Here is a 26,117-nt window from a genome sequence, read left to right as displayed (position 1 = left end):
GCAGTAACCCTTCAGCCATATGCTAATCAGACTCACATATGTCGCCTGTGAGGCTATCAAAGAGCCCGGCAGACCCAGAGGACGATGCTGAGACTAGGGGAGCAGGGGGGTGCTGGATAAGGAGCAAGTCAATGTCCTGAGCATGGCTTTGAGCTGCAGCATGGATAGAGAGAGAAAGTCACAGTGACAGAGGGACGTGGGGCAGTGACTGGGACAGTCTGGCTTGCAGTGTACCGCCAGATGGAGAGATTGCCCCCGGACATTCGCACTTAGTAGGAGGCTGGTGCATGTATGCTGGTGCCAGGGAGCATCCAAAATTATCTCCTCTTTGCTCAGCATTCTTTTGATGTCAAAAAAAAAATGTTTCCAGCATGGTTTGGGAGTTTTTAAGGACAGCCTGTGTTTAAACTTACACAATCTGTGATGTCAGTTCTGTACAAAATCAAGCAGTATGCCAAAAAGAGCAATGACCAAAGTAGAATTTTAAAGACTCGATGATCAACGTCAAATTCTAAGGTCAGGACATTGCAGAAATAGCTTTGGGATGTCACTTTCCACTCTTTTTATTCAGGCCTGTTCTGTCTGATGTGGTAGAAAAACCTTACATCTATTTGCCGACTAAGTTTCCTCTGCCTCCTCAAATTTTCTTTCACCGAGTGAAGGAGGAAAATGCAGTGACCCAGCAAATTCTGTCACAAGAAATATCAATTATAAGGTCTATGGAGCCCTTTCCCTCGCTTAGGTAGCTATTAATATTTTCATAGTGTTTCCGACTGAAATAAAAAGTCTCTCCTCCTCAGAGTTCAGATTCTGTCTCCAGGTTAATTTGCAAACTTTTTTTCTAAGTTTGGAAAATTATGAAAGATGAAGAAGCGAGTTGGTGGTAAATACATGTTGCTGGAAGAGGAACAAAGACAGAATGCAGGCTGACCTCACTTGAAGTTGCTTTTCTTGCTAACAGATGTGACCGTTCACTTTGTGCCTCTTAAAAATTCAAGTCTGCTTTAAGAACTTCAAAACTCTTTCATCCATAAAAAGGTGCTTCAGATCTCAAAAAAGACCATACAGCGTTCATTGCTGAAAGAAACCAGGTATGAGTGCAAGGTAATATACATTTGGCCCAAGGTGAAGACCGGCAAATGGGTGGGATAGCAGGGTTAAGCAAAAAGAGTCAAAGAGCAAGAATTAGTGACCTGTGTTTGGAGCTGGTGAGCACCGCTGAGCTTCAGAGTACATTAAAGTCTGCAGACAGCCCGCAGGCTGAGCTGCAAACCTGACAGCGCAGGAGCACTCAGGGTCGCTGGGTATGCTGCGGCTTCTGTCAAAAGCCGTGCCCCACATGCTGTCAGCATCTCAGGGCTGGAAGGTCCTCAGTTTGAGACATAAAACCACACCTCTTTTGGCTCATAGCTACAATATCCAGACAGGTTTTGAAAGTCCCTGGCATATTTAGAGCTATGGGCAGACTTTGGAATTTAGATTGTCACAACAAAAAAATCATTACAGGCATAATACTCTGACGGTATGTAGCACCACATGCATATATGTTTCCCTTCCACTGGCGAGTTATAAAATTGAATGCACACTGGGTTGTCAAAAAAAGCAATTAATTAAAATAGTAATGGGTTACCATGACCTCACAGTCTGTATTTTTTTAAGGAATCATGGTAAATACATGAAACGGTGAAGTTTGAACAATATGGCCGGAGATTCACAGTTTCAATTATCATCAGAGAGAATTAATTATTTGCAAGCAATCAGTTAAAGTTGGTAGTATGACTCCATTCTGGGTACGGATGGGTACCTTACACATTTGAAACAATCAACCTGGCAATTGGATTCGGTACCCAACAGTACCAATTTCAGTAGTTTATATGGAAAAAAAAAATCAATTGTTAAATAATAAAATAGATACTTTTTTCCCCCAATTTAACATATTTATTCTTCAGTATACAGCTTTGTAATGCTGTGTTCATGTCCAGTATGGGAAATCACCTACTCTTCCACTCCCTTACAGTCACAAGGATGCATTTAGGTACCTAGTATGGTACCTTTTGATTTTTTGTGAATTGGTTCCCGGTACTTTAGACAAAATTCGGTCAGTACCTATAAGAGTACCTAATTTGGTACCCATCCCTTGTTCTGGGAAGTCCCTGTCCTTCCAAGAGCACACCTCCCTCTTCTTTAATGTGCATGCATAGAAAGCCAAGGCAGGAAGAGCAGCAGCAAATATCCAGAGAACCAAAGAACAGAGTGAGAATCAGTGAGAATACATGACAATGATAAAATCAGACACAGCATGAATGAGGGAGCTGAGGTGGAGGTGGTGAGGAGCAGCTCAAATAGTTATTGTTTATAGTCCAACAGATTTGCTCCATGGAGTAAAATATTGATAAATTACCAAACCAGCACACATTTGTGATAGAGAGACATTTTTAAGACTGATCTTTCAAGAGGAAGTGGACATCATTAGTACATTTAAAAGGCAGAGCTAGACTTATCAAGTTGCAAGCCTCTTCCTGTTTATATCTTTTTTTTAACTCATTTGTGAATTTAGAATTTATCTTTAAGAAAGTAATGAGCTAAAAGAGTGCAGAACTACACACAGAGAACCAAAAACGGTTTCAAAAGCTAATCATGACCATTACCATAAACCAAACATTCCCAAATCCAGGGTTGTGACCCACACCAGGTTGTCAGCCAGTTTGTAATGGGCTGCCAACTGGCAGAGTGAAATGCTGTGAAAGTTCATTGATTTTATTCTCCTAGTTCTGCTCTCCTCTGCTGTGCTGGTGTTCTGCTGGGTAAATGTCGAACAGTTGGGTGAATTTTATTCGGCTAATTGATGTAAATTGAAGAATTAACCAGCAGTCTGTTAGCATTAGACTTCGGGTTGAAAACCTCAGCCGGCCACATTCCTTTTATTAGAGCTGAGAAAGAGAGAAGAGGATGAAAAATGTTCATTTTAAAGTTTGTAGGAGAAAGCTTGTTGGACTGTGTACTGCATCATGATCATGGAAGGAGGCAGTGGTGTACAGAGCGATGAGGTGCTGAGTCTCCAACTACACAGGCAACATTTATATAAACAGAAAACAATGTTGGACCTAATATGGAGCCTTGGGGAACACCCTTGGTGATCTTTGTTAATATCTTAAAAATGTAGATACTTCCATAACAACTTTTTAAAGATATAGTGATTTTTTTTTTTTTTAAGTGGGTTGAATGAGGTGTATGTCAGTATGTCAGTCCCTGGGAATGTGGGGGAGAAACTGCCATGGACAACAGAGTATCAGTCACTATAGATGGGGTCAGTTTTGTCCTGAAAGTTATGCCCAAGCATCAATGTTGGTGCGGAGATTGCTTTAATAAGATATTTGTTTGCTCTTCCCTTCACTGACAGAAAGCCCATTCAGTTTTGCACTATGCTGGGATGTCACACATACACGTTTCACCATTTACAGCACAGTGGTCACAACTTGTTGTGAACAAGCTTCTAAAAAGATCAAAATAAAACCAAGCTAAAATAAATATGAGTGAGTCTGAAAGCAGTAATAGTGGAAAACAGCAATAAACAAGCCAAAAGACAGGAAGTAGACACGTCTGTGCTAAGTAGAGATAACTATCAGACAGCCTGGCTTCCATGCTGGTTCTCATTCCTGTTTTTCAATAAAGAGGCTGAGCTGACCAGCATCCCCTTGTAGATAATACACCTTGACAGCTACCTTATACAACCCCACTTCAAAAATACAGACTATCCCTTTAAGGACCTACAAGCTATCATGCCTAATCACACAGAGTGTTTTGACTGGAGACAGAGAGTGTAGACTGCACAGCAGAGTGACATGAGTCACTTCTCTTTCTGCCGCTGCTTGCTTATTGGTGGCTCATGGAGCTGCAGCCAGTGTTCCTCTCCTCTCTCCGTGTCTGGTCTGTTGTGGTCGACTACACTCAGGCTTTGGTTTAATTATCCTCAGGCCGCTTTTAATTGATACTGACTGTCTGCTCAGTCTGTCTCTCAGCTCCCTCACAGATCTGTTTATTTAAATATAAATATTTTAATCAGTTAATTTATTCCAGCACATTGAATTAAGGAATACTGTTTGACATTTGTGTTGCGAAGCCAGCTCTCAGTGAAGAGATGTACACTCAAAAGAAACTTGGTTAAGAACACCTGTTGAGCTGCTTATTAACTCAAATGTATCGTCAGCCAATCACACTACAGAAAGTCAGTGTATTTAGGCATGTACACGTGGTGAATATATATATATATATATACATCTCCATTCTGAAAAAGGCCTGTTTTAAATTCACAAACCGCTGGGGACTTTCACACATTTTATTTGCAGACACAGGTCGCTGTGAGACATTTGTTGTTGAAAAGTGTACCATAGCATCAGCCCTTTTAAAAAAGATGTGTTTATATGATTGTACTTTAAGCCAACCCTCATTAATTATGTGTCTGCCACCACTATCCCCTTACCAAAAGACAGAGAAAAAGAAGAAATTTGTTTGCTGCTCCTGTCCTGTGCCTGGCTGAGTAGGCCGAGTCGGATACCAAGTAATGCGGCTCATTATGCTGTTTGGTAACAGTAATGATGTTAACACATTTGAAATAGTAATTAATCACAATACCTGTTCCTGGAAAAAAGTAACAGTGTTTGTAACACAAATATTTTAAATGCCTTTGTTCCCAACACTATTGTTCACCATGTCCATCCCTCTATGAGCACAGTGTACCCATCTTCTGATGGATACTTCCAGTTGGATGGTGCTCCAATTCCAATCTGAGGATGAGTTCATTGCCTCCACAGTCACCAGATCTCAATCTGACAGAGCTTCTTTGGGATGTGGTGGACTGGAAGATTGTCACCATGGTTGTGCAGCCGACAAGTCTTCAGCTACTGAAACTATCAGGTCAATATGGAGCAAAATCTGTGAGGACTGTTTCCAGCACCGTGTTGAATCCACTGTATGCCACAAAGAGTTAAGGCAGTTCTGAAGGCAAAAGGGGGTCCAGCCTGATACTAGCAAGGTGAACCTAATAAAGAATCAAGTGGAGGTAGTTTCTACCCTCCAGCTCATAGAATTAGAGAAGGATTCTTATCCCCTTCGTATTCAATAAAAAGCCATGATGCAATGTCGTACCCTGATTGTGTGATTGATTTAGGTTTGGAAATTGTTAGATTGGACTGTTTATCTCTCAGAATCAGGTGACCTGGTCCTACCTTATAACTGTTCTCTGACAGGCCAGCCAACAACAGCCTATGTTTGCCATTCAGATGAAGTTATACTATTGAATCTCACTGAATGTGTGTAGTATGGAACCTTTGTCATGTACTTTCCACCGGGGCCTGTGGAAAAATGATTGATTGTATTTTTCAGACAATCCCACCAGGTGCTCCTCTGATTGGTTCCTCTGCTGTTCTGTGTTTTTGATCTTCCTTTCCAAAGCCTGGGGACAAAGAAGAAAAGAAGTGACCCAGAATTCAAATTGTAGCCCATTAAACTATATCTCCAGAGCAGCTGAAGTGCTCAGTGGGGATTTTACATCTGGAGACATTGAGTCCTTCCTCACAAAGGCTGTCATTTCAATGCATATATTCCATGCACAGAGCCCCTGTGAGCTACAATTCAGTATATTATTGTCTGCAATAAATCAAGCACAAGTACTAGAGAGACTGTCATCTAAAGCCAGGAAAATGTCAAACAATATCTTTGATTCTAATTGGATGAAAGAGTGTCTTCAGCCTGGTGTGTCATGCTTTGAGACTTGGAAGTACTGAGTGTCAGGATGCCATTAATCAGAGGCAAATGATCCGTCTGGAAGCAAACAGCAGGGCAAAGATATATGTAGCACAAATGAAATTCAAAAAGCCATAATCCGTATTGAATTTGTGTTTAAGTTACAAAAAGTTCTGGTGATACGCTCATTTGGATGAGAGGTAATGGTGGGACTGCTTTATACCAATAATATGCTATTGTTTCACTTTAGTAAAGTCTTGTTTTTAACACCACAGCTTTGCACTCTTGTGACCTCATAAAGAGCATTGCATGGTCAGTCAGGCTCCAGCTGACATCAAAGAGCTGCTGAGGCTTCATAACTCCAGCAGGACTCTGACATCCTCTGATCAGGGTTTGTTGGTACCAGGCTCAAAACCAAGAGAGGTGGCATTTGAAGTTGTTGCTCCTGAACTGTGGAGCTGTCTCCCACTGGACAAGAGAACTGTGGAGACCGGGGTCTTCAGCTGCTTTTGAAACATGTCCAATCTGTTCAGAGTGGTTTTTTTTTTTTTTCATCTATATCTGCTTTTATGTAAATGATTTGTGCTTCCCATCCTTTTGCAGTTCCTATTTTGACTTTTAATCTTTAATCTAGAAGCACTTTGTGACTTGTGCTCTCGAACAGTGACTTAGTCATCATTGCTGCAAAAGCTGTCGCCACAGTTTACCCTGAAGTCCAGTGGTCCAGGTCTCAGAAGCCTTGTCCTGATTTTAAACATAAATCATTCAGCATCTTGTGAGATCTGCTTTCACTGATTTCACTGTGCTGTATTACATTAATGCACGTTTGGGGGGTCTCTTTAAGGAAAAGCTAGCATAAGCCCTAGCAACTGCCACTGTCACTAAGGGGTTTGTTAGTTTTGAAAAAGTGAATGGAGGATCCTCTTTCTAACACTACTTTTCTTGTCCAAGACAACTTTTTACTAGATACGACGCTACAAGGTAAGGTATAAATTAACAGTTAGCACTGTTTGAAAACTTGTGGGGATGGGTACCTTTCACATTTGGTGCCACATACCTGGCAATATGAATCAGTACTCTACGGCACCAATTTTTGGTACTTTTTTGTGTGTATGTGGTAAAAAATTATCAATTTATTTAATAAAAAATGTATTTTTTTTTTTTTTTTTCAATTTAACATAGTTATTCCTCAGTATACAACCTTGCCATGCTGTGTTCATGTCTAGCATGGAAAATTTCTCTTCCACTCCCTCACAATCACAAGGATGCATTCAGGTACTTAAACATGGTACCTTTTGGTTTCACATGAATCAGTTTCGATACTTTTGACAGAATTCAGTCGGTACCTATAAAAGTAGCTAATTTGGTACCCATCCCTAGAAACTTGATGACAAGCAAACTTTGTCAGTTTGTACCATAGTTAAGTAGCCGGCTATTCAGCGCTACTTACAGCAGGGTGTCCTGTCTGTAACTCATAATGTTAGTCTACGTAACCTCACTGTTCAATTTATTGATAGACTCTCGAGTTTGAACAGACCACTGCAGAATAACTGCTGCATGTGGGTTGGAATGAACATTTTCACAAACAGCTTAGCCCACGTTCTAGCTTTTAGCTGGTGTTTAGCCTGTGCTTCGTCGCTCTCCTGTTAGGCTTTCTTCTGCTCTTCTGTGTGTTTTCTGTCAGACAGTTTAGCTCCAGCCTCACCCCTCACTACAAAATAAATCAAAGCAATCTATCTCTGTGTTTTCCTGGCATGGTGTTATCATGGGAACTTCAAGAAGCTGTAAACCAATGCGGTCCTGTTCAACCCAATCTGGAGCTGAGAGATAGCATTTATAAATAACCTATTTTGCGCTTAAAATCCAATTTTAGGTTGTGGATTATGATCTGGCATATATCTAGAGGTCAACATCTCAAGATTTCAAGATCACTTAGAAACACCTCACGGTCTCTTTGAAGTAAAACTAGATGAACAACATTAAAATGAATAAGCTCGAGACATATTTTGGTTGTTAAATTTTACATTTAAAACACTAAAGAAAAATAAAACTCAAATATGTTTGTATAATAAACTATACACAAAAATGTCAGTAACAGCAGATATTCAATACAGAAATCTGATTTTAGGTCAGGAGCCAGAAATACTGAGCCAGACATTCCTGGACATGATCTAGTTGTATTTGGAACAATGAGAAATTTAACTGCATTAATGTGGAGTTGGAACACCACAACAATGTGTGACTAAGCAAGAAAATGAGAAAAATAAACCTGGCATAATTTCAGACATCACTCAAGGTGTGACTCAATGAATGTAAGCGTTTAAAGAACAGAGACATCAAGCATGTTTTCTTTATTTTATCTCTAATGCAGGCTGGAAAGGGATGATTAATGTTACATAAATTTGCCATACACCTTAAAAGAGCAGGGAAATTGACATTTTAAGCCACATCCATAAATTGAATTAGGTAATTATAGTCTGCCTTATCAGTTTAGTGGGAACCCGGATTTATGCAATGATCAAGCAGTCCCCATTACCGGCTTTTGCAATATTTCCATTTGAAGTCAGTGTCCATGGGGAGTTGCATGGTTTTGCGAGACACATAAAAAGAGTTCAAAGCCCCGTCCAGGGATGGAGCCTGTCAGTAAATAAGCCACAAGATTAACACAGTTTACTTCTCAGTGTACACTGTGGATCCTTTGCTGCAGTGTAGATGTTTGATTCACGGTTCAAAACACAGCGTTCAGTGGAAGAGCTTTGTTTTCAAATGCGGAGTCTGTCATAAAACATCAACCAGCAACCTGAAAGATTTATTTCCATTTTTCCTAGCTACCTGCCATGATCTAAAAACATCCAAGCTATCAATACAGATCACTCTCACTCCCAAGTCCTCATTCTTTACTCAGCTGTAGTGACAGCAACATGTTATCTTCTTTTGTTTCATTCATCGGTCTGATCCGTTTTATTATCCACTTCAGTTTTTATTTTTTTCCTGAACAAATTACATGTTTTCATTGTGTACTACTGTGCGCAAATGGCTTTCAGTGTTTAGGATTGCACAGCGCAGCATGGTTTACATCATCCGTTAAGTGGGTAATTGTACATTTCGTTTTGATTTGAACTTATTATATCAATGTCATACCAACAATTACAGTAATATCCTCCTGGTAATTATTGCAATAGCAGCATGCCGTTTCTGTGCCATCCTGCTTGTTGGAACACATGCAAAGCTCTGCTGATGTAGGATTGATAAACTCTGAACTTTTGAGTGTCTCTACCTTAAGGCCATGTCAAAGAAATGAGTATTCTGCAGCCACAGACTGTTATCTTCTCGCTTAGATGGTAAGGATGAAGATAAAATGTCACTGTAACTTGTTCGCACCAAAATTACTTGCTCGTTTAACTGTTTTTATCATTTTCAATGTATAGGCCTAAAATGCTGCTTATGAGTGTGTAGCGCAGCCACCTGTCACTGGCGGGGGCGTAATTGCTCTACTACCCAGAAATACGAGCAGGTGTTGTTTTAGGCAGTCATCAGAGATTTAGTCTAAGGTCTAGAAAATAAAGATAAAGTTGTATATTGGCTGTGTTACACTAGCACAGACATGGGCGTTAACCTCCATTGAGAACTGAGGGGTGCGGATGCTGCTAAATTAGCATAACATAAGCCATACTACCACAAAAACATGGTTTATCCTCAAACTCTGTAATACTGTGTTTACCTTTGTTTAGCTTTAATTTCTTCAAAATGAATAGAACTACCACTGTTACAGCAGAGTTAGCCAGCGTTTGCCTCATTCTTTTTCTTCACCTTCACAGACATCAGAAGTTCTTTGTAGTTTTTGGGGCACAAGACTTTAACTCTGTAAGGATTTGGCTTGGCCACTGAAGATTACTCAGTTTAAGTTCAGATAATGACTAAGTTTGGAAATCGGGCCGATGGCTGGAAAGGTGCCCGTTCACTCCCTGGGTAGGCTGCTGCCAAGGTGTCCTTGAGTGAGGCATCAAACCTTAACTGCTTAAGGCACTAACTGTACCTTACAGCTTCCTAATTGTGGCATCTCTCCTTGAGTGCAGATCCACAGGAGCCCTCTTGTATCTGTTTGTGTACTTAAGCCTGTGTGTGTTGTATTGCCAATACTGAATTCAAAACTTCATTTTCTACTCAGGGGTCAATAAAGTATTCTTATTCTTCGTCTTCCTGTTTGCTGGTTAGAATTTCAGTCTCTGTTTAAATGACTCAGAAATGGCTCTCTGCAGGATATCTTTGAAGGAAAGCAAAAACAATTAAGATATAATCTTTTTTTTGTTGAATTCTGCAAATTACTGATGCCTCCAGATGTCTAAATGTATCCACATGCTCCACTTTTTTCAAAACTAATTTCGAAGGGTCTTGAAAATTGATGCTTATCATGACAATCCAGTTTTAAGATGCAACTCAAAAAAACAAACAACTAAAAAACGTAATTAGCACAGCAGAGTGGAATAAAACAGGTAACAAAAGTCTTTGGTTATAGATGCTGAAATAGTAAATCCAATCATGCTTCCAAATTTGCAGACACTCAGATCAGATCTAAATGCTTGGAAAAACAGTTTTGATATCCGTTTTTCTTTCTTTCTTTCTTTCTTTCTTTCTTTCTTTCTTTCTTTCTTTAAGATGTAATTTAAGTAATTTACATAATAATCTGGTTCTAGTCCAACCTGGTCTGTTTTTTAAATTTATATATTTATTTATAAATATATATTTTTTTAATTTGCTGTCAATTAGAAACACTACCAAACTGTCTTTTGTTCTTTCACAACAGTTATGCTACAATTAGCTATTCAGTTCTATTTTTTCAAAAAAAAATCTTTGATGCAAAGCACACAAAGTTTTAGGAAAAATGCCGAAATGCACGAAAAAAATCTCACTTCATTGTCTTTACACTTTGACCTGCAGAGCAATTAACCAACCGAATGATCTATCGCAGCCAATTCATGCTACGGCTTTGTGAGTCTACTTGTTAACATTATGTCCTCTCGGGAGGATGCTTTCATTTAGATCACAATGATACACATATTTGGAAATATAAAGTCTTTGTTTCTCTCTCACACACACAACAGAAGCTCACAGTTCTTGTCAACAGAGTGTTTTCCATTCCCATCGCCTCAACACAAAGACGATGCAGAGGCATTTTTAATAAGCCTCTAACCCTAAGAAAATCCACAGCCATCTGACTCAGCATCAACTAAATTGTGCTGCCTCTGGATACTGCAAACTGTCCGTCTCACACTGGGCAACATCTGTCCTCTGCCGCCACACAAAATGCCTCCCTTCACATTTATTTTGGTGGAGCGGCAATATGAGGAAGATTATGTACGGATAAACAGAAGGAGGGGGACAAGGGATAGAGAGTGTCAGATCATCAAAACATGCCAGCCATATGCTACAATATGCCAAAATATCACAGAGATAATACTTTAATGTGCACAAGTCAGAGCTTTTAGCTCAGCTACATTATGTTCAGGAAGCTTAATCACGTTCAGTGAAGGAAACAGCACTGATACCTTTGTAAACATGATGCTTTGATGCAGAGCAGCGTGAGATTTGGTTAATGTGAGACTCTAAGAGCAAATATGGATGCTACTTAGGGTATAAGCCATGACAAGAGCATTTTGGTTTGCAAAGTCATCTAAGTATTAAGAGTTTCAGGAGTGGTAGAATTTCTAAAAACTCTCTCAGGCTGGATTCCCATGTTGCCAGGGCCTCATGTCATTACATCAAAAAGATTTTACACATGAACATGACATTGCAAGATGCTATTTTATAATGGCACAAATTTTGATTTAAAAAGGTCATTCTTATTGGCAAGGAATGACTTTGCAGTTTATTGCAATTCATCTGATCAGTCTTCATAATCTAAAGTTAATCAAATTGCCACATAAGAACTGGGGCAGCAAACTGTGTGAAAACAAAAACGTGCCATTCTCAAAACTTTTGACCATGACAGTAGACCTGTTTTTAAGTGAGTAGATGCCAAGTCCTGTTAAGCCAGATGTAAACAACACTATTATTGCTTATTGGAGTGACTCTATCAGCCATTCGTTCTGGTTGCTGGGTTGAAACTGGTAAAAAACAAACAAACAAACAAACAAACAAACAAACAAAAAAACCTCCAGGTTTTGACTAGAATAAGCCATGACTTTAGGTTGAGGTTGAAAAAAGGTTATGAGTAGCCAATGCTAATGCCGCTAGCAAGAAAACAAATCCATAGATGACAAATTTATTGTCATTTATTTGTTTTTGTAGCATGTTCAAATAATATCATATAGTCTTCCATGCATCTCATAATCTAATAAACAAAATTATCTGATTTAAGTAAAATATTTGGATTGTTTTTTTAATCCAGTTCATGACATCGACATTTTCCATAAACTAAATAATTTACTTATTGTTTGTGAAGGACTACCTCGCTGTCAAACCAATTTAAAGAAAATATATATTTAACACTAGCCAGTTATTGTTTTGAATTTGCTATGTAGTTTAACATGGAAACAATGTGGTGTTATTTAGGAGGACATGAGTAGTGTTAATCAGTAAGCGCATTAACAGAACTGCCTGCAGTGTCTGCAGCCATTATTTGTTTATTTTCAACTGTCGACACAAGCATAAGTATCAGCCGGTACCTTTATTTTTTCTTGAATTCAATTAATTGGCTTGATTAATTGTCTACGTCTTTGTTTCGTATGAAACTGCAGATGTTGAATATACATAGCACCCGCTGTTTGAGGCAAGCTTATTAAAGTGACAGAGTCATTGGAACCACCATCCATCTTCTGATGCGTCTCATTTATGGCTCAAACTGAATGAAATTTAGACAATTGATCCATTTAGTCTTTGTGTCCCCGCTGTAAAATTTTTCAGTCTCTAGTCTACATAAACCTCAGTGGGGAGAAAATGCTCTCTCCATATTTCCTGAATATCGCCTGAAACAACCGAGTGCAGTATTCTAAATGTTATCACATATTCATGTAATGGCTTGATATGGAGCATACTTATAGAAACCTTTAATCTTCTGCTCGCTTTAATGGGAAAATATTTAGTTATAAAATGAAGAATGCACACGAGTTGTGCTTGTAGGGCCCTCTGCAGTAGATAATTCTGTTATATATGTACCGTATGACACTTTTACAGTGCTATTCAGCTCCAGCCAATGATCCATGACTTGGATCTTTGAAATCAATCTAATTAGCACTTCTGGCCTATAGCAAGCTTTTAATGTGGAAAATTAAACTGAAGGTAAGACTTTCTGCTTCATATTTCACATCCACAGGGGGCTTGGTGGATGAGGATGACTGGGTTTATCGCAGTCCTGACACAGGTGGAGCAATGGCTGTGAAAAGCATTAGCATGTGTGGTCTGTGTTGCTCACACTGAGGCTGTATTGATTTTATTTCCTCCTGTTTCGGAGGCCCTTGTGGCCTTATGGAGCTCCGATGCAGCTGATTATCTCAGAGAGCCTCTGAACCCACTGCCTGTCTTCCACCCAAAAGCCCGAGCTTAACGAGCCTTCACCTTGACTGACCCCGCCTTCACCCCATCAGCGTCAGCTTTTATTGGGGCGCTAAGTGCATCTGGGTTGCATTACATGCTATTCCAGTGGGCCTGTTGTTTTCGTTCCAGCCTCTGTAATTAATTGGCCTTGATGAGCGCAGATATGGATGCTAATTGGTCGGTTAGGGATCTCTTTGACTTCATGTTTTAACATGGGATGACACATAACATTTTAAACGATTCAGCCTCAGCACTGAGTGATGTGCCTCTCTGCCCTTGATAAACCTACATATTCATCAGCTCAGTGATAATTCATCAGTTATTAGTAAGGCATACTTGATTTTTCACCACTTTGACTTTGACATGGGAATGGGATTTCTGCTAGTTGGTACAAAATTATTGTGCAGCACTTTAAATCATGGCATGTGTTTTCTTTCGAGCATAAACCGACTTAAATTCATATCATTGAATTATTTTTTGTTGTTGTGTGTCAGTTTCTGGTCTGAATAGTTGATATCTTTCACAAGTAGTTATTGTTTACATTTGAATTTATACAAGTATAAAACATATAAGTAGGATATACCTTATATTTCTGTTTTCTGTTAATATGAACATGTTTGTGTTGAAGTATGAGGTCTATGCCGAGGTTTATTTATGAAGTTCGTTATGCCAACTGTCTTCAACGCAAAGTCACTGTTGGATTAGTTGGTTTGTTGATTGATTGATATTTTGGTTGCTTGGGCCATGGGTTAATTACCTTTGCCAAGGATGTTGTTTTGGCAGTTTGTTTGTCTGTGAACAACATAAATCAAAAAGTAACAAACAGATCTTGATAAAATTTTCAGGAAATGTTGAAAATGGGAGGTGATCTGGATCACTGTCTGGATCCAGGATTTTTTAAAGGATTCTTTATCATTGTGAGATAGGACCAATTTCATCATATGTGTATATAACTACGGGATAAATGGTCGGATTGCTTTGCAAAACAATACAAGCCAAGGTCACCATCATTTCCGACTAATGCAAAAAAAAATTGACACTGTCAGGTAACAAGTTATGGTACAAACCTGCAACTAACACCAAATTGTAGCACACAGTCTGCCGAAAGGCAGTATAACTTTAAAGTAGGACTAGAGTGTTGTATGACAATCACAATATGCTTAGCAGAGGCCTGTGCTCTCTGAGTGCTTTTCTGGTTGATTAATAGTTTGGTCCGTTGATTGGTTGGTTAGTTAGTTACTCATTTAACTTGCAAAATGGTAGGTGGGTTGGTTAGACTTTCAGTTGGTTTGTCATTTGACAGGCTAGTTGGTCGATATATTGGTTGCTTTGTCCATCAGTTTGTTGGATCAGTTCATTGGTCAGTTGTTGGATCAGTTGGTTGGATAATTAACTGGTCGGTTGGTCCATTGACTAGTAGGTTGGTTGGTATATTAGTTGACATCATCATGACATATCAGGTAGGTTTCTTTTCAAGTCAGTGTGTCAGCTCACCCTGGATCAGCTGCATTGCACTCCGGCTGTATCCCTGCCTCGGCAGGTCGCAACAGATAGGCAAGCCTCCTCAATTTGCTGGATGCTGGAGCTGTGATGCATCAATCTGCCATAGAGCAGATCAAGCAGGACAGGAAGTTGTGCATGAAAACTGCCTAAAAACAGCCAATGACTTTCAAAATAAAACAAACCGTAAACCAGATCACTTTCAACTTGACTATAACAACAATCTGTCAGAATGAGCACAGGTGAGACCAGGTGTCAACAGATCCTACGACATGCTGGACTGAACATGCAGCTGGTGTGAGTTGACAGATGAGATAGCCTGCAGTCAACACATGATGGAGCAGAGCTAGACTGGAGATGCAGCTGCTGTATTCCCAAGATAAACTAAATCGTGAGTTGATGATTCGTCGGTTGGATGGTTGGTTTGGTTGGTTTGGTTGCTCTGTCCATTAATTAGTTGACTTTTTGGTTCCTGGATCTTTAACATCTGTTATGAAATTTGTCAGGCATGGCTAGTTATGTGTAAACTGCTGCAAAGAGACTTTAAGTATGTTTCTTCCTGGATCATATTAGACATATTCATTTATTAAACTTGGAATTTTGACTATTGAGCACAGCACTTTGATTATATTCCTAGCAATATTTTTCATTGTTCATCTTTCACTATTTTACCTCTTCATATTTAAATTTCTTCTATTTTTTTTATTTAACAGTTTACCCAATGTGCATTAATCTGCACATCTAATTCCTGTTGTTTTTGAACATATCTCATATTTGTCCTCTTTGTGAATCACCTTGTGAAGCACTTTGAATTGCATGTTGATTAGTATGAAGATACTGAATCAATGAAGCTTGATTGATTGGTATAGACGAGGCTAGGCATGGTGCACTTTCCTCCTCCATGTTGTGAATTTGAATTCAGTAACTGCTGGCTGACTTGATGACTGTCTCTTTAATAAATCCTCAGTTTCACCTCTGTTGCAAGGCTGGGCAATCTCCCCTTCTTTTTGTCTCCCTCTAATTAGTCACATATTAGAAATGCAGTGAGAAACAATCTAATTAAGAGGGCTTGACTCAATTTGCTCGTGGAAAGTTCTGTAATGGAGGAGGAGAGAGCGCGAGGGTGAGACGCGAGGGAGAGGTGAAGTGATGAGAGAGGCACCTGATCTCAGCCATCTATCTCTCCATCTCCAAACCAATTAATGAATCCCGCCACACAGACATGCACAGGACGGGCAGATGCAGGGAGCGGCATCCTGTCATGTTTGTTGATTGTGTGTTTCTTTGTGTACGTTCTCGCCTGCTGCGAATTGAAACCAATGAGATTTAGCACGCTGCGAGGAGAGCAGCGATTAATCAGCACAAGTTGGACTTTGCACGTAAGCAAATCCCTTCTCTCAGAGTGGTGCAAAAAGAAAACATACTGACATAGCAAATGTATGGAGATTAAGTCATTTATCTTCAGGCTAATTTGATTTAATACCTGTAATCGCTTTAAGACCCAGGCTGAGGTGGATTGCATTTATCTTTTTATTTTTCACCTTTTTCCTTGTAATACCATTGTGCCTGTTTCTTCAAGAAAGAATTACATTACACAGTCACCCAAGGTTAATGTCGTCAGAGTTTTGGGTATATGCCAAACAAGTTGTCCCTCCAAATCCAGAAAATTTCAAAGAAAACATTTCTTCTTTCTCAATTAGAAGTTAAAACCATGGATATTATTGTGATCATGTTCAAAGCTTTAATAATTGAGTTGAATACCAACACAGATAACCGTTCATTTGATTACTAATATATGTGTTGGCAGAACTCATATCTATACCATAGTGGGCGATGATGCTCATGGAAAGACTACCAAAGATCACTTAGAATCAACCCATTGGGAAAGTTTCTCATTGTGCCTTTACTTTCAAATCTTCCATTCAAAGAAAGTTGAGAGTGCCAAACACTTAGAACTGTATTTTCTTTCAACAACTCTGCCACCTGACCTCTAAAAGCTGAAATTAGCTTGAGGCAAAACATATGCAATACCCAAGTAGGGCAGATCTCAATACAAAGAATCCAGAAGGATCACCTAGATGCATCTATTTTTGGCATTTTCTTTCCTTTCAGGTTGTTTCATACTTTGACAGAATGACCTAAACAGAAATCAATGACAGATTCATCTCCGGCACCATTACAGTCTATAACTGAGGGGTCTTAATCATGAAAACCTTTTCATCTACATCATTGCTGCAGAGCTGGAGTAGATATAAAAGGAAAAATCAATGTGGATGGCTTTCACCGGATTGGCTGGCCATTCTTTTCTTTATTTCTTTTTATTTTTTATTTTTTCAAAGTAATATTTTCCATTATGGAAACGGGTATTTTGATAAACAGTGGGAGATGGAAGATTTTTTTTATTTATTTATTTTTTTTATCACTTCAAGACTAAGACCGTGACCTTTGAGTCTTAGCTCTATAAGTCTAAAGGGTAATGAACAAAACACAAGTTTTAAAGGAAATCCTGTTCTTTAAGTAAGAAAGCAAGGTAGTCAATTTAATTAGTAAAGCACCTTTCATAGAAAAGAATCATAAGATGCCTCACAGGAAAAATAGGAGTATTGCTTTCCCTTTTTTTAAAAATGGAAATAAATTATAATGCTGGATGTTTGGACTAAAAAGTGTACATGTTCAAACTGCTACATATTCATATGCTGTATAAACCCTTGAAGCAGTCTGTTAACTGCCATTCTATAATGACATGAGATCTTTATGAGAGCTTCACAAGACTTGCTCAAATGATGAGATTAGCATGAGGATCACCTATCAGTACACAACACTTTGGAGGGGTGGGCCTAAATCACCAAGGTCTGCCTAGAGCTCTGCCCCTGGCCTCCAGACTGTTGGCCAATCAAAAGGAAGGAGGTTTGTTGAGTGGGAGGCCTTAAAGAGACAGCATCGAAAAACATTGTGCTTCAGGCTGAGGCTAGAAAAAGGGTCAATCTTTAAAACATAAGTGTACAAAAAAAAGAGGTAAATTAAGTAATAGTAATAAAGCAAATAATAATAATAATAATAATAATAACAATAATAACAGTAATAACAATAATAATAATAATAATAATAATAATAATAATAATAATAATAATAATAATAATAATTATTATTATTATTATTATTATTATTATTATTATTATTATTATTATTATTATTATTATAAAGCCTTTTTAAAGTGGCATTTAAAAAAAATATTTATAATTTAATTATGCCCATTTATTCAAATTATGCTCTTTGGTCACAATAGTTATCTAGTGATATGATAATGATACTGACAATAAATTATTTGACACAACATTTAGTGGATTTCTTGTTTAATTTGTAAGTACTCCAAGTTAACTGTAACTGTACACAGACCATTGGCTTAATACATCCAGCATGGTGAGAGCTCGAACAATTTCAGAAGAAATATTTATGAGCTAAAAATGCTTGTTTACATGAATTTGATATGCAAATTCAAATTGTACCTCCATAAATAACACTCCAAATGTAACATATCTTGTGTTGGCAGTGTATCTTTAAATCCACATGCATTTTAGCATCCTGTCCTATTCCTTTAAGGAAGGAGTCCAAGAAACAAAAGGGTAATGGATGGACCATCTGAAGGTCACTGCACTGCCACTAATGGGTAAAGTGTTCCCCATGGTCCCACTGAATAAGTTCCTGTTCTACAACAGTGATTTCCTACAATGGAACAAAATTAGGAAGAATCCAGTGGCAGCCGGAGGCAAAGAAAGAGGTATAGTTTGATATGTTGGCCCACAATGTATGGTGCAGATTACCTGTGAATGTGCCTCAGCTCAAGGTCAATGCGCTACAGTTACTATGGTATAGAACACCAGAGTACATCAGTAAGAGCAAGAGAGGAACATTAAATCTCCTGCTGCTGTATTGTCTAACAATACTAAATCTGGGTTATAGAGGGAAAAGGAGTTCCTCATGATTACAGTGACCCTCAGTGCCAAAAGAGGTCAACACCTGAATGGAAAACAGAGGTTTTAATCCACACCCAATGTGAGTGGTAACCCAAAATGACTCGAAAGCTAAAACAGCCAAAGGCATGTTGCCCATACTTCTAAAACATGGTGTCCAAACTCTGGCCTAAATAATTACAAAGCGACTTTGAGAAAGAAAAGAAAAAGGAGGGGATTGGTGCTGTCCAAAGCTTAAGATGTAAGCCTGCAAGGCCACTCTGTTTTTTTTTGTTTTTTTTTTAGTTTACCTTAAATTTGTTTAAAAGGGGCAGGTTTTTTTGTCACACTAAAATCAAACTGTTAAAGGAAAATGTCTTGGGGTGCAATCTGGACATGGCCATAGGACTTGCAGGTTATTTTGGAGGGTTACAGGGGGCCCATTGGCCTAGCAGTGTAGGCCTGCTCCACATCTAACAGGGCTAAAGTGCTTGTTGTCTCCTTTTAGCTTCCCTAATAAAATAGAAATGCCTAAGAACAGAATTTCTAGAAAGTATTTTTTAATAGCTTCAAAATCACAGAAATGTTTTTTTTTTCAATCAGTTTTGTGAGTAACTAAATACTAGTAAAGCTAAACTGCACTACTACAGTATTTATAGTAACTACTTCTCAAATTCATGAATAGCATTTAACTAAAGATAATTTCAAAAGACTTGGTTTTTATATCAAATGGCAAACAGCCACCCCAGATTTAATATCCCACTCATCTTCAGTATGTCATCCCAGCAGCACCATTAAAGAAGAAGAAGAAGAAGAAGAAGAAGAAGAAGAAGAAGAAGAAGAAGAAGAAGAAAGATTAAAAAAAAAATGCAAACAATTCATGCACAATGGCTAGAAACCATGCATGAAATCATGCAATCTGCCCCGAAAATACCAACAAAATTTTACAGGAGCACAGGAGCCAGGTGGTGCTAAAGCTAATGATGACACTCCATGTTAACTTGAGTTGTTTTTCAATCAATAGCTCTTAAATCAGACTAAATGAACTGACAAGAATGTATTCTTTTGAACAAATCAACTGCTGTGTCAGCTGCTATTAAGGAGCTTGCCAGCTAGCTATAGCTAAACAATAGTGAGACAAGAGGCAGGAGAGGCCTACAGTAAAAAGAGCACTGAAGCACAAGAAGTAACACCAGAGTTATTTACCCATTTAACTAATCACTTGTATAACGCAAAAGCTCAGTTAGCAAGTCAATTATTTTTAAAAGCAATTGCAAGTAAATGTCATCACTAATACTACACCATACCCCCACCTGCTTGCTCTGTGTGGGTGATCAATCACAGAGAGATTAAAACCATTGTGCTTTAGCAAGCAGTCAGCTAGCTTAGAGTTAGCCTCCGCAACTGTATGGGAGTTAGAGGGTTAATGCGCAAAACAGGCTTTATTTCTGAATGTGGCTCAGCAAAACAAAATATCTGTCACAAACCCAGAAGAGAACTGAACAACTGAGGATAGTATTCATCCTCTTTTAGTGACCAACCTTCACTAGCACATACGGGAGTCACACCAAGCTAGTATAAACCCATCAGCAATGTTCGCCAAATTCTAGCTAAAAGTGATGTCAACATTCCATCAAACTCAGTTAAATGAAAGAAAAATGACATTTAATCAATTACAAGGGCTTTTGTGGCATCAATACATGTGATTCATTAATTTACTTACATGTTTTCTGAAATTCTCTCAGTGATTCCTCACTGAGCTCTGACTTTATTTCCCTACGTAATGTTTCTACAAGTGGAGGCGAGGCTATTTTTGAGATGTTTCTATAGCATCCTTTCAGAAAAGTACTTATTGACGTCAGGCTCTGAGGTGCAGTGTATTTTGCCAAGGTCTACATTTAAATGTCTGGTAGACATTCAGGTGTAAACACTCCGTTTGCACAATTTGAAGCCGCAGTGCAGGATGATAATCATTCACACACACACACGCTGCTGCATTCATCATTTGAGAGCGGTGACTTTGTGAATATCTTTGAGCATATTTTACAAGTTGGCGGTCCCTTTCACAAACACAGTAGGGTGAGCGGGGGGCATACATAACAAAAAGAACGACTGCATAGTTGTATGACCCACTGGCACTTGAGACAGTTGAGGAATATTAATGGGTTTCTTTTGACAGCCACTAGAAAAAAAAATACAATCTGTTTCGCAGATTTCATTTAGAGGAGTCAAATGAAAGTGTCATGGCACAAAAGTGTTCAAGTTGTTGAATTGTCTGGGTGTTTGAGATGATATTGCTAAGTGCAGATGACCCTTAAAAAGGACAAAAAGGATGACTATTCAAATTTAAGACATCCCATTAATCATCAAAATTCACCACATACGCTATAAAGCATTCTTAATTGGATTTCCTTGTAAGATGTGTTTGGACCCATCTGTCGTAAAACTAGATACAGTATAAAAAATCAGGCAGGCTCTCATCAACTAAATAGTCTGCTTTGGAAACGTATGGTCATACTAATTTTTCTCAGCTGTAAATCCATAACAATGGTGAACAAAGTAGAAAAGGCCATGTTCTGCACACTTTAAATTGACTTGAACTATGCCTCTTTCTACCTCTAGGATTTCAAATAACTGTTTTTTTAGGACATAGATTTCAATATCTCTTTTGATCATTAGTGTCCATGTTGTTTTAAACCAGATGACTGTGTATGAAATCAGTATTCGGTCAAGGTGTATTTTACTTTTAATTCAGTGTTCAAAATTTCATTTTACCACATTTCAAAACATTTATTTCAGTCTTTATTAAGAATGTATAGAAATTTCTACCAGGTAGGATAAGCACTGTTGCCACCCTAGCAACTTTGTCACTATATTCAACAACTTCCCAGACCCATCTAGGAGCTCTGTTACAAAAAGCAATTCACAACAAATATAGCAACTTTTTTGGAGTTCCGAGACTGACATGAAAGCACACAAAGTATCAATCTTACTCTTCCTAACAAAAAGCAGGTGTGCCATGGGTCCCATCCCCACTTAAACCACTCACAGGCCAACAAGTCCTCCTTACTTGTGCAGCATTTCCTTCCAGCTGTAGCCAGATCAGGCTATGCACAAACCTGCCACTTGGGGATTTGAGGAATGTCTCTTTTGGGTCATGTTTTCCCAAGCCTGGTAAAAGGGGGAGGGTTGTTATTTTAATAATAATAATAATAATAATAATAATAATAATAATAATAATAATAATAATAATAATAATAATAATGATAATAATAATAAAGTAATAAAGTAATAATAATAATAATAATAATAATAATAATATATTTATTTTGTATAGCGCGTTTCAAAGACACTTTACAGAATGCAAAACAAACATAAAAAGGGACATTAAAAACACAACACAATAACACAATGATTAAAGCATCAACAGTTCGAGCTGGGATTTAAATGTGGAAATGTCGGAGCAGTTGCAGATGTGTTTGCGTAAGGATTTCCACAGGGGAGAAGGGGCAGCACTAGTGAAAGCTCTGTCACCCCAGGTTTGGTGCTTGGTCCTATGCGTTGGGGAAAGGAGGTTACTGTTAGGGGAGCAAAAACTGCTGGTTGGATTATGGGGGTGGAGCAGGTCAGTAAGATAGTGAGGAGCCAGGTTATGGAGGGCTTTGAATGTCAGAAAAAGGACTTTGAACTGGATGCAGTTGGAAACAGGGAGCCAGTGAAAGTTGTCAAGAATCAGGGCAGTGGGAGTGGGTATAGACGGACAGCTAAATTCTGAATGTACTAGAGTTTATTGAAAACTATTGAGGAGAGTAAAGCCATTTTTAGGTGACAGTGTGTTGTCAGAAGGTGAGATGAAGAAGAGGGTCACTACAGTTGAGGGAAACATAAAGCAGTTTTGAGAAGTTCACAGGGCTGGTGGTGGTATCATTTTTCTTTCTTTTCTTTTTTTTCTTTTTCTTTTTTTCTTTTTTTTGGCAGGCATCTATTAGAAATGGTCATTGTTAACCAAAGAGGGTGAAGGTGATGGAGGCCTGTAAGAGGGGCTGATGTGGAGCGTAGCTGCTGTCGCGATGGGAAAAGAGGCTGGCTTGCGGTATGGTGTGCAGGTTGGAAAAGCAGTCTGCACAGGTGGGGTAACCCAAGAAGAAAGAGAGGCAGGAGTGTAGACCTCATCGTAGTCTGTTACATAAGGAAAACTGTTTACTGTGTTGGATATTTGTTGCTAATAACTGTAAGTTGGGTCTATTTGGGTGAAGTCGTGCAAATGGTCAATTATGTAAATTAGGTGATGACAACGTCATCTAGTGCCTTCTAGCGTCTTCAAGGACAGGCAGTATCTACTTTCCTTATTAAGAAGTTGGCAACACTGAGCAAAACTTATGTAATGTGATTAGCCCCTGACACAAGTCTAGCTTATAGGCTGTACTTTGAGATTTGTTATTTAAGTTTTACAAAAACTGAATGTGCACTTGTTTTTGACTTGCTAACTGAGCTATCTGGAGTTATTTGAAACACCACTCTGAATCACAGTAGTAGTGCCACAACAGAACACAAGGAGTTGCTACAGCAATGAGGTACTTAAAGTATTGATATTATACAGGATTCACAAAATGATGAACAAATGTGTTTGCTGCTCTTTGAGTTTTTTTTTAAAGTAATGCACAAAAGGAATTAACCATGTGAGGTTGGTAGAAAAGTTGTACCTTGCCTTTCACCTATTGACAGCTGGAATGGTTAATGAGAATGAAACTTCATACTATCAGTATTGAAGAAGACCATTCTCACATCAGTTCACTTCATTCTAACATAAAACAACTAAATGGCATTCTTTGTTGTTCTGGATGCATTTTAAAGATAGCAGTTTTACACCTAAGTTAACTGTGCCACTCAGGAAATGGTTGAAGGCAGTTCTGGCAGCAGAAAACTGGGTGGGAACAGCTTGTGTTTTGGAGACAGCAAGCAGGAGGGTTTGCATAGGAGGAGAGCTCCGGGGTTTGATAAATGAGGCTGTGTGGCGGCTGCAGTACTAAACTGCTTCCCTGCTCAGCTGTGGTGACAATGTGATTAATATTTGCACGGCATTAAGCTAATTTATCATGGCCACGTGCGAGCCTATGGGAGAAAAAGCTGTCACATGGATGCTTGGTCTAAAGAGGCGAGAGCAGGTCTGGCAACGGAAACTGATTACTTCAAGCCAAAACAAACAAATACTGTAAATTTATATCTGAGTAAGGTGAGGCTGCCAAGCAAGGTAATTTATGAAGATGAGAAAAATGGAAAGGAAATTGAACATTGCTGAATGTCACCAACAAGTGAGTGTCCTTACAATGTCCCTGACTGCTGAGAAACAGCTCTCTGAACTGTATAAATGTCCTTTTTTTCCACTTTGCATTTAATAAAGCCAGACTTATATTGCATCCATTAATTCAATGAATTAGGTTCTAGTCTATGATTCAGTCGGATAAAGCAGGATGAAATGACAGTTCCTACTTCAGTTAGCCAGTTTTAGCTCATTACTTTGTTTTAGAGCTCATTTGCCAAGTACTTGAAGTTGGCTGTGCACCAAACATTTTTTTCTGACTATTTTCAAAGTTACAGACAAATTTCCAAAGTTGGAATAAAAGGGTGCACATTTTGCTAAAACTGGGGCAAGCTCTTGCTCATTTAGCTATCTTAAACCCAGTGTGAAGTCTTTTCAAACAGTCCTTCCTGAATCTCGGCGTTTCAATAAAATCAAGTATGTTTACTAGAATTGATCATGGCAATTGTATTGTAGTCGTGGCCAATGGGAGTCCTATTGCTTAAATTGTCTGTAACCAACAAGTGTGCTTTTGACAGCAACAAACAGGAAGCTGCTTAATAAAAAAAAGACATGTTAGGAGGGTGAGAAACTGGCAATGATGTAGAAAGCAAGAAGGCCTCTTTGGAGTGTACTCTTATTATAACCAAAGTTAAAAGGGTGACAAAGGAATGGGCGTAAATGGCAAAGGCCCGTTAAACTCTGAGCTAGCTAACCAGTAAAGAAGCATACAACTGTTTGAATGAATGGACTTGTGAATCTAGTAACAATCTTGCGCTAAGGCACTCTGCAAGATCCCCAATCTTTGTAAAATCTTAAGCCTGACCAAGATCTCTTTGACTTGGTGATATAAGAGGGCATCATGTATGAGGCCCTGTTTACACAACAAACGCTAAAATGCTGTAGTAAGCATGCCAGGCCTGTGGGTGGGGCTATAACTGTCTTGCCCAGAGGCTGCTTCTGGTTGATCTCCATTGAAGTAGAGTTGGGCTGATCATCTGGTGTATTGGCAAGTACTAAGTGCAGAAGTGGAGCAACAGATGCACATTTTGTTGAAAGACAGTCAGCAGATTCAGCAGATTCAGAAGCACAAGCACAACATGGTGGTCCGCGACAATCGTAACAACGGCACTGTTGTACTGTTATATGCGTTTGCGTGAAGCGGAGCGTGACGTCAGCGTTTCTACTGAAAACACCAGCTTACTGTTTACATGGCAACGGTATTGGCAGGGTTTCAGAAAAATCTCACTCTGGAGGCCATCTTCAAAAATTTGCGTTTTAGGTTGGCTGAAACGCCATTTCTGTGTAAACGCGAGGCCGTAACCCGACAAAAATTCTGTGTTTCACCCTAAAACTGTTGTCATGTAAGTCACCCCTGAGTCTTTTAAAAGTCCTTTGAAATTTATTTTCTAAGCTGAAGCTTGCCAATCCCAACTAATGTACAGTTCTTTCCATGTACTGAAAGAAGCAGAAAACAATTACTGAGTGGTTTATAGTGGTTCACATCTAAATTCTGGAGCCCAAGTTCTCACAAGTAGGAGGAGACCAAAAGAGACCTTGAAGGCTAAGAACATATAGCCAGTGAAAAAGCTTCAAGTTAAATTCATCCTTAATGATTTAGATTCCCATTATGCATTGCTTTTAACAAAAAAAAAAAGTTTCCATTAAAACATTACCATATAAGCCAGGTTGTCAGTTTGTTAACTTTGGGAGTGTCTGGACTTATTTTGAACTTACAGGTCTGTTCAGAGGGGTGGCCAGTGGTGGCACAGATCCCAATAAAAAATGATTTGTGGTGTAATCCCAAAATCATTACAGGCTGTTTCAAAGGAAAGCTTGCAGCTGTTATTTTTTGTTTGTTTTTTTTGCCTGTACATGAGTGACATTGTTCAATTGTTTCCAAACACTTTGCACATTTTTTTCATCACAGGTGTGTAGAAAAGCCAAAAGCCAAGACACATGAATCAAAAAATTTCAGGTGTCAAGTACTTCTTGCTTATTTTTTAGATAAGTTCAGACAAGCCAAATATTTTAAGCTTAAAAGGGAAACACTGAAAGTTTTAAACTCCTCATGAATCATGAAAGTAAGAGTG

The sequence above is a fragment of the Halichoeres trimaculatus genome, unplaced genomic scaffold (genome assembly GCF_033239565.1).
Source record: "Halichoeres trimaculatus isolate MK-OKI-2021-1 unplaced genomic scaffold, fHalTri1.1 fHalTri1_scaffold_10, whole genome shotgun sequence".
Lineage (NCBI taxonomy): Eukaryota > Metazoa > Chordata > Actinopteri > Labriformes > Labridae > Halichoeres > Halichoeres trimaculatus.
This window is presented reverse-complemented; position numbering follows the sequence as displayed.